Here is a 10,173-nt window from a genome sequence, read left to right on the forward strand (position 1 = left end):
AAGACCAAAGAGCTTTCGAAGGACACCAGGAAAAGAATTGTAGACCTGCACCAGACTGGGAAGAGTGAATCTACAATAGGCAAGCAGCTTGGTGTGAAAAAATCAACTGTGGGAGCAATCATCAGAAAATGGAAGACATACAAGACCACTGATAATCTCCCTCGATCTGGGGCTCCACGCAAGATCTCATCCCGTGGGGTCAAAATGATCATGAGAACGGTGAGCAAAGATCCCAGAACCACACGGGGGGACCTGGTGAATGACCTGCAGAGAGCTGGGACCAAAGTAACAAAGGTCACCATCAGTAACACACTACAACGGCAGGGAATCAAATCCCGCAGTGCCAGACGTGTTCCGCTGCTGAAGCCAGTGCATGTCCAGGCCCGTCTGAAGTTTGCCAGAGAGCACATGGATGATACAGCAGAGGATTGGATGTCATGTGGTCAGATGAAACCAAAGTAGAACTTTTTAGTATAAACTCAACTCGTCGTGTTTGGAGGAAGAAGAATACTGAGTTGCATCCCAAGAACACCATACCTACTGTGAAGCATGGGGGTGGAAACATCATGCTATGGGGCTGTTTTTCTGCCAAGGGGACAGGACGACTGATCCGTGTTAAGGACAGAATGAATGGGGCCAAGTATCGTGAGATTTTGAGCCAAAACCTCCTTCCATCAGTGAGAACTTTGAAGATGAAACGAGGCTGGGTCTTCCAACATGACAATGATCCAAAACACACCGCCCGGGCAACAAAGGAGTGGCTCCGTAAGAAGCATTTGAAAGTCCTGGAGTGGCCTAGCCAGTCTCCAGACCTCAACCCCATAGAAAATCTGTGGCGGGAGTTGAAAGTCCGTGTTGCTCGGCGACAGCCCCAAAACATCACTGCTCTTGAGAAGATCTGCATGGAGGAATGGGCCAAAATACCAGCTACTGTGTGTGCAAACCTGGTAAAGACCTATAGTAAACGTTTGACCTCTGTTATTGCCAACAAAGGTTATGTTACAAAGTATTGAGTTGTATTTTTGTTATTGACCAAATACTTATTTTCCACCCTGATTTACGAATAAATTCTTTACAAATCCTACCATGTGAATTCATGGATTTTTTTTTTTCACATTCTGTCTCTCACAGTTGAAGTGTACCTCTGGTGCAAATTACTGACCTCTGTCATCATTTTAAGTGGGGGAACTTGCACAATCGGTGGCTGACTAAATACTTTTTTGCCCCACTGTACATATGTTATTTCTATTTATTTTGTTTAGTTAATTGTTATGGATGGGCTGTTTTACATTTATAGGTTTATTATTACTAGTGGAACTTTAATTGTAGCCAAGGTTAATTGTTGAATAGTGATGATGACTAAATGGGATTTCCGATGGCTTATATTGTGTTAAATAAAACAAACAAAAACAAGTTTTTAAAAACTTTAAAAATTGCTAATGTCTGGACCCTTTGTTGGACCATCAATAGTCTTTGGGAGTCCATTTTAACACAGTTTACTACGCATACATTTCATCAGCTTTACATTAAAGAAAAATAATAGAAATAAAGGTTTAAACACCTCAAAAATAATTCATAGATGGTGTGCCATAGAAAACCCAATAATGTTGCTTAATTTATGGTTGGCAAAAGTGTGTCACATGAAGTTCATTATGCTGTTTATGGTAAAACTATAGAATCCAAACAACTGGGGACATTTTTTACATAGTTAAAGTACATTTTAGCTCAAAGTTTTTTCAGTTAATAAAGAACAAAATATAATTGCATAATTATGAAAAACAGATGGTGACCAAGCACATAAAAGCATTAACATTAAATGTTTAAGTATATGAATGTCTGCTGACAGAAATGCAATGCAGATGTTAAAAGAAATGAAAAACAATGCACAACAATAATAACAATAATCATTCACAGATTTCAGTAAACTGCTGGTGGCTATGAGTCCTATATGCTCCTCCTGTAATTATTTGTGCAAAAACTGCAGAAAGAGTCATCTAAATTTCACATAGATGTTGTTACAGGGGCTGTCAGCTGTGAATGCAATCTGGTTTAAGTTTGCTAGGTGTTTAAAACAGCAAAATAATTTACAGTTGAGGGAAAAAACTTGATATCAAGTCAGTTGAAGGCAGTATTAAAGTGGATATCAACTAGACGGCTGCTGTATATAAAAAAGGAAAGGATGCCACATTTCTAGAGTACAAATCATGGACCGTTTACATTATTAAATGCAGTTTATAGTATAAATCAGTACTTAGCACTGTCTGCCGTTAGGCCTGAAATTCTCCAACCCAGCTGTCCCAACATATTTGAGGATCGTGCAATAATCCACTGGACTGACTGCAAATACAACAGAACCTCTTTATTAATTTTCTCAAGCTAGCAGAACAGTGAGCAAACAGAGGGAAAAATCAGACAAGTATATACATCAGTGCATAGAATAATGCAGATACACACAATTTAGAGTAATCTGCTGCTTATTTTATCACTATCATGTTTGATTTCTTATCATTTCCTTACTGCTTTGCTCCTCATTAAACATTTTTCTTTTTTATCATTACTTTTTTGGTCATTTTTAACACAAGAAGAAGTAAGATGATCTGGCAAGACTGAAAAAACCCCCTCCAAAATGTCGTATACATCACAAAACTGCTAAGTAGTAACTGCTTTGGTTGAAAGTTTCAACATAGTGTACTTTTCTCAACTACTGAAGAAAATGTCATCATCACACTCTCATAACACATACATATAGGGCCTTGAGGGTGGGCACGTTAACGGCGTCCAGTGGACGGTCTGTGTATTCAACCCCACCTCTGCTGCCGGTGCCCGCCTCTCAATTTTAAATCCATGTAGACACTGAGGGTTCTCGGGAGGGGCCGTGCTAACACCTGCTGCTCTCTGGCAGCAGCACCATGCTCTCCCGTGTTTTAAATGCACCTTAGAACAACACGCAGCAACACTACACATGAGCGAGAGGAGGGAGGTTTGGGGTCTTCACACACCCCTGTTCTCTGCTGGCCATCGGGGCGGGGGGGCTGGGAGGAGGTGTTGGCCATCCGATTGGGATCTGGGATGCGGGGCCTCCCTGCTGCTGCGGAGCCTGGGGCGGTCTGCTTGCCTCCACCCCGGGGGAAAGGGTAACATCTCCTGGGTCTAGGTGCCGTTTCCCCCTCCAGGGGTGAGGGTACCTTGACCTGGGGTATAGAGTTTGTTTGGGGAGTGGGATTGTGTGTACAGTGCCCATGTATGTCTATCCCTACGTTGGGTGAGTGCTGAGTATTTGTATATGTGTGCATGAGGGTGGGAATGCATGTTTGTGTCTGTGTGTGCCTGTTTGTCTGTGTTTATATGTCAGGTCGGGTCTTACACTCCACCTCTCTGGGAACTCCCAGGCCCTCCCAGGCCTCCCTCACCACACTCCCTGCCGGTAACTGATGCCCTCAGGGGTCGGTGCGTTGGTGGTTCTTGGTGTCCGGGGCTGGGCGCTCAGGTATGTACCAGCTCACTCCCAGTGACTACTTGGCGGGGCCTGGTGCCTGTTACTCGGTCAGGCCTCTTCCGGGGCAAAGGGGGCCCTCGGGCCTCCAGCCTCTGTGCCTGAGGCTCGGTTCACTCTGGCACAGCTGGCTGCCGGCAGAGCCGGCGGGTACGCCACTGCAGCCCCCTCTGGCTTCTGCTCCGTGGCTACTGGGTGACCCCTCATCTGGGGCTCTCCTCAGCTCTTCCCAGGAAGGTGGCACAGATGCCCCTCCGGTGGTCCTCCTTGGGCTCTCGCACTCTGGGGCCTCTGGATGTCTGGAGGCTGGATCTCCTCCATGCCTGCTTCATACCCTGGGGGACAGGGCTATGGCTCTCTACATCCTCTAGCAGACTATTACAAGGGGAAACCTTTTGAATACAAGCGCGTTGATCCACACAGGTGTGCACACGGGTGTTCATTGTTCATAGACATAAACTACACCTTTATTGGCTGCTATTTCCAAGCACATTATGTGCTGTCGGTCCTGCTTGCTACACAACAACATTCAATATTTAGTATTTACTGCTGTTTACACTTGATTAACGTGATGGTGTTGTGTTTAGTATGTTGCTCTGTTTTTTTTGCTTGTTTTCTCTTCTTTTTATCTCAACAGGTTATCCAGGAGATTTTTTTTTCTCTTTCTCTTTTTAAGTGCCCTTTCTCACTGTCCCTCTTCCCTCCTGTTTTTCTTTTCCTTCATCTTTCTTTCTCCCTTTCCTATCCCTCAGTCATGTCTGTCCCGTCTGTAACAACTGAAAATAAAATAAAATAAACAATAACAACAAAGGTTGATCAAATGGACCAATACAGCAAGGCCGTGATGATCCATTTGGCAAAGTAAATCCATTGGGTATCCTTGTTGGTCTTCAGACAACAATTCTGATGGATAAAGAACCAAATGGGACAGGCAAAAAAAAAGAAAAAAAAAAGGAAATGTCATCATCAGAGGATATACAAGAGACTCTGTGGGGAAGACCATTTGCCCTCATATCATTTTGACCATGTTTCGACAGGTATAAGGCAGCACTCCGATGAGGTTGTGCACAGGCATCATGGATGCTTCGTTGTTTTTATTTATGCTACTTTCTAGTCAGCTTCCAGTCTGTTTGGGGAATAAATGTGCACCTGGTGATCTTTCCGCGTAGTAGTCTCAAGTACACCTTTCAATACATACTATTGCAATGTTAAAAAAAAACAAAAAACATATTATGCTCTTCTTTATTTTCTGTCATGTATATTTACAGTTACAGTGATGGATGCTTATATTAAAAATAGTCAAGTTCTAGAATTGAGGTCAGAGTATGTGCAAATAATACTTGTGATCTAAAGGTGCAGTTTTAGGAAGTTTTTTTCTCCTCTTGGCTCTGTCTGATGTCAGTCAAAGCTGATAAACCTAATATGATTACCCTGCTCTGACTAACACAAGCTCCTCCCACTGGCCTTTGGTTTGGTTTCTGAGGGGCCCAATCAGAAGAAAGTTGGCTTAAAGGGAGATTGCAAAAATTACTGAATTAGATGGTGGATGAACAGGGGGGGGGGGGGGGGGGGGGGGGGTACCAAGGCTCAGCAAGACAAAAAAGAGCACTCAGAGAGCCCAACTTCCCCCCAAAGGATACCTCTCCCCGTGGCCTTTCACGTGCTATATTGTTGCATGTGCAGCAGGGAAGCCTCGGAGACTTGAGGATGAAGTGTGCACATTTTAAAGGAAAAGATTTTTAACCTGGCCTGGTTTTGCTTTTAAAATAATCTGAGGATGTTGGAGGGAGGACTCATTTTAATTGGCATTTGTGTGGACCTGCTGGGAGGGGAAAAAACACTGGATTGGAGACTCTCTGTGCCCATGAAAAGGAAACTGGACGAGTTTTAGGGAAGTTTCAGCTTGAGAGTGCAAGCCCCAGGATTTGATGCGGAGACCCAAGCTCGAACGACGCCAGGCCTGAAAAGGTGGGTGGGAAGCCTTTCTGAGTAAGATGCAGGGTTGATATGTTTTTGGCTGCTTGTTCTTCCAAGTGACCACCTTTCCCCTGTTTGTAACCAGGCTAACAACCCTGACCACGGTGGCTTTGGGCCTTGGATTCCTGGCCAGAGTTGTCTTCAGCCAGTAGTTTGACACTGAGAAAAAACTAAATCTTGTGTAAACCATTGCAGTGTGTCTGTGGTGGTTCCTTACTGGTCAATATTAGAGCTACTACTTTCTTGTACGGAGGCCATTTTGGGCCTTACGTAACAGTTTCTTTACCAAATTTTTAAAGGTCAAATTTGACCTTGGCTGCTAACAATGAAGGTTAAGGCCTAATGCTTAGCCAGCCTAGATACTCATGTCCCCCAAGACCTGGTATGTGTTTGTGAAGTTTGAAGATGATCCATAGGAAATTGTGAATTGTAGAGTTATTACTGATTTTCACATTCGGAATGACGTAGAGCTTGTCCTTGACCAGCAACAAAATTAAATCAGTTTGAGCTTATATTGGTATCTACCATCGCACAAAATTTGAACATGATATCTGCTAACTGTTAACAAATAGACAGACAGACAAAAAACAAACCAATTATATCATGCCTCCATTTGAGGGGAGAATAAGGATAATTTCATACTGAACGTCATGCAAAGGTGCTCTAAAACAGACAAAATGGAGCTGGAAATTAGCATACAAAGACTCAATAAAACATGTCTCTTTGGATTTCCAAGATGCTCAATACAATGCTGTTAAAAACTGATGGATGCCGAGAATGCTGGTTAGCTCACTGGGAGGAGCAGGCGATCTGAGGCCATTTGCTCCATGTCTTCCTTTAGTCTTTCTTCCCCTATCCTATCACAATGTAGGCTAAAATGTCCCAGAAATATATCTAAAAACATTTGACAAAACCAGTACAAATTTTATATGCAAACATCGCTATAGGTTAGCACAAAGAGCAATTCCAGGTATGTTTACACCTTTAAAAATATGACTAACATAGGCTCTATATCAGATAAACATTAGATTTGAGCATGCTCTTTTGAGTGGTGCATGTGTGGTCACATTCATGATGAGAATATTTGGTAGCCAGTGGTGCCTCCAGTCAGGTTATAGCCCTTCAAAGTGAGTTGTGTGTCATTCCTGACATCCTTATGGCAAAGGATGTGGCATGTTGATGGCTTTCCAGAACAAAGTTTTCCTCAAAGGAAGTCCTTTGGCGCAGTGGCATGCCTAAACATGAAAGTATGAGGATGGACATGCAAATCTGCAGAGAGTCCTTGTGGCATCTTCAGGATATCTAAAAATGTTTGTTATTTTGTCCTTCTAAAACAGGATCTAATCTGTTAAACCATAGGATTATAATAGAAGAGGAAGTCATGAGATTGTCGACTTCCTTTCACTTTTTAATACTTGAAGGCCACAAAGCGGGTCTGTGTTTTCTCTGTGCAGTTCCGAATGATGACTCATTATTAAAAACATGAAATTGTCTTATTTGTGTGTTCATAACATGTGTAAAAATCATGTCCAGTGAACTTCTTTGTTCTTTACTTGTTGTTTTATTATGACTATTGTTTTGGATTTGTCCTATCCTCTTGGCAAGGTCTATAGAAAATTTTAATCTCTCCTGGATAAATAAAAGATATATTCACGTACGTAAATCTACTGCTTCGGATCATGCGTGAGTGTAATTTGCAACAAGTGTTTCTGAGAGTAGCTGAACTGATCCGCTTCTCACAAACTTCTCCCTTTCACTGCCGCCACCAATAGCTGAATGAGATATGGAGTTTCATTGAGAAAAAAAAATGGAGCACTGTGGCGCTATTATGAGAGCAGACTGTGAAGTGAGAATGGGAACTGTCTCTGAGGGAATGTCAAAGGTTAGTGAGGTTATTTCAACTTCAAAGGAGGGGGCAGGGCAGGGGTATCTGAGAGGATTCATCTCAGAATTGAGATTTCATTGTCAGAGGGTTATCCCCTCATCTGTGCACGGGCAGGCTGACAAATCCCCTCTTCAATGTTTTCGTCTGAAGGAGGTCTCCCTGCAAGAGGCCAAGGGAGACTGCTATACCAGACAGTCACAGCAGTGACACTTGAGGGAAACAGAGGTGTTAGACAGATAAAATGGCCTTACCCTGTTGGTGCTGTTTGTGCATGTGTCCTATGATAACACATGTCAAGCGCTATCACACGCTGCAGGCTGCACAGAGGTAACAGAGACCGCCCAAAGCCCTGGGAAAACGTGGAGGAGCGTGAAATCACCTTGATCCAAAGATTCCTGCTGCATACCAGTCCACTGAACCCACCAGAGCACAGGGGCCCGGAGATGGGCAGACTGCCACAGATCAAGAGAAAGAGACAAAGAAAAAGGGAAGAGGTGCAGGGTGAGAGTCAAGATCTTTAATCCTACAGCTTGGCTTGAAGCTTAAAATCATCTTATGCATTTCCTGTGGAAGATCAAGTAAGCCACTCCATGAGGGAGGCCTCTCTCGGATATAAACACAGGATTTACTTTTACATGCCAGTTTCGGGACCAAGCTTGATTACAGGTTGCCCATGTGCTCTGAGTCAAGCTGGCTGTTTGGGTTTACTGACAGTAGAGGAGAGGATGCTATGGCTGGAATGCTGTGGTGTGAACAGCGGTGAACACTCCTCCCAGAGCTGACTGATAGCTGGTGTATGTCAGCCAGTAAAGGAGATAAAGTGGCTTCTGTGTGTCACATTGTTGCAATGCTATATGCCTTCACATCTCCCGATTACTCGCTCCTTCTGGAAGCGTTCCCAAACATGAAACGTGGGCGACATAATTATTCAGTTGAATGTTGTTGCTCTTTCACATGCTATTCTTGTCAAACTATCGGCAGCCTCTATCAGGAGTGTCATACATCAAAGCTGCCCTATCAGTGCCACTCAACATGGAGTGGCTGACGGTGAAAAGTGTGGAAGAAGGTGCTTTCCGGGAGAACTCCAAGTCAGTCATGCCAGAGAAATAACTGTTTTGAGCTGCTATCAACAAATGCTGTGGTTTTCTTTACCCAGTTAATTATATTTTTTGGGATTTGTAAATCCCACTTCCTTAATGCCTGAGTAACTCCTATCATCAATCCTTCAGATGTGATTGGAAACCCTGTGGTGCAATCAGCTAATTTGCACTCAACTATGCAGCAACATTAGAAAACAAATGGAGCTCCGTCAAATCAGCGCAGGAAAAAGAGGGTGTTCCCCCCCCCACTGTGTCTTAGGAATGTTTTGGCATAACTGAAAGCCATCTTTCAAACTCAAATGCCAACATTTGAGGAGACAATGGCAGAACAGATAGCAACATCCGGCCCTGGTCTGGGTCATGAACACAAGGGGGTTTCTCTTCTACAGTTTGGGCCTCGGTCATGGCTGGATGTCCCTCCTCCTCTTCCTCCTTTATGTCCATATGCAAGTCTGATGTCCAGCAGCTTGCAACCCTCATTTCTTCCAGAGCCTTCAAGAAACATTGGGCCATTCTCCATCATCATTTCAGGAAAAACAGAGGGGTGAGGAAGAGGGTATGGTTTGAAACAAAAGAGGTTCTATAAGGTGCTGGAGAAAAAGATTCCTACTGCAAAATGTTTATAAAGAACACTGCAGAGGGACAGTCATTGCTATCATGCTGAGTAATTAGAGCAATTATCTGAAAAATGTCTTGTTAATATCTGCTTTTTGTAGACACAGCAAGCAGTCAATGAAAAATGAGCTTCCAGGGCTTAGCACAAACCAAGTTGGATGTTAGTGCTGAGAGTGATGTCACTTCCGAGTTAAGCGATTGTCAGTTGTAAAGTTGGAAAACTATGATAGAGCCATTCATGCATCACTAGCAATGCAGAACAACACTTGTTTTTTTGCACTTAAAACCACTGCTGCAGCATGTTCATGCCTGCTCAGTGTTCTGCGCACTGACCACAAAAGTTGCAATACTGACTATAACTTATACAGTTTTACTAATGCTTATGTGCACTGCTGCCATCCTGGATAGTTAAACAGGAGTTGGTGGGCCACTTGAGTTTCCAAGTTAGAAATCTGACTTGAAGGGGCAGTTGAGGGGAACTTCAAAATTGCGACTTCCAGCCACATCAGAACTAATAAAACGAGTCTTTCAGTAACTCTAAGATTATATCAGTTTGCTGTGTCCTTTGTGTGTGTATGTGTATTTAATGTGTGTTTAAAAAAACCCCATAAAATTATGTTATGGTCATTACTTTAGCAAAGATACCAGGAAGTTAGTTCTCAGAGCTAAGTAAAGAATGTGCCAAATAATCTGAAATGGTAAATAATTCAGTTCAATTCAATTTCATTTATATAGCACCAAATTACATACAGTAACCTTATGATGCTTTATATTTAATGGAGAGATCCTATAATAATACAGATATAATAATACAGAGGAAGCACCATCAATCAAATAATGCCCTGTAAGCAAGTACAGATGTGGCTGGGGTCCACTTCATCCCTGTTGTTAGGGTGGGAGCAGTGCCTCTCACTATGGGGTCCCGGGAGTTCGTGTGTGGCATCTCAAGCCTCACTTTTGCACATTTAAACTCCTCTACCAGGCTAGGGATAGGCCATGACAGTATCCCGTCGCTATAGAGTCCAACGCTGCTGAGACATTTGGGAAGTCTGAGCCACTTATTAACGTAGGAGCTCACTAGCCTCTCTAGTCAATTGGCATGA

Source organism: Neolamprologus brichardi, chromosome 17 (genome assembly GCF_056152115.1).
Source record: "Neolamprologus brichardi isolate AB-2024 chromosome 17, ASM5615211v1, whole genome shotgun sequence".
In the NCBI taxonomy this organism is placed as follows: Eukaryota; Metazoa; Chordata; class Actinopteri; order Cichliformes; family Cichlidae; genus Neolamprologus; species Neolamprologus brichardi.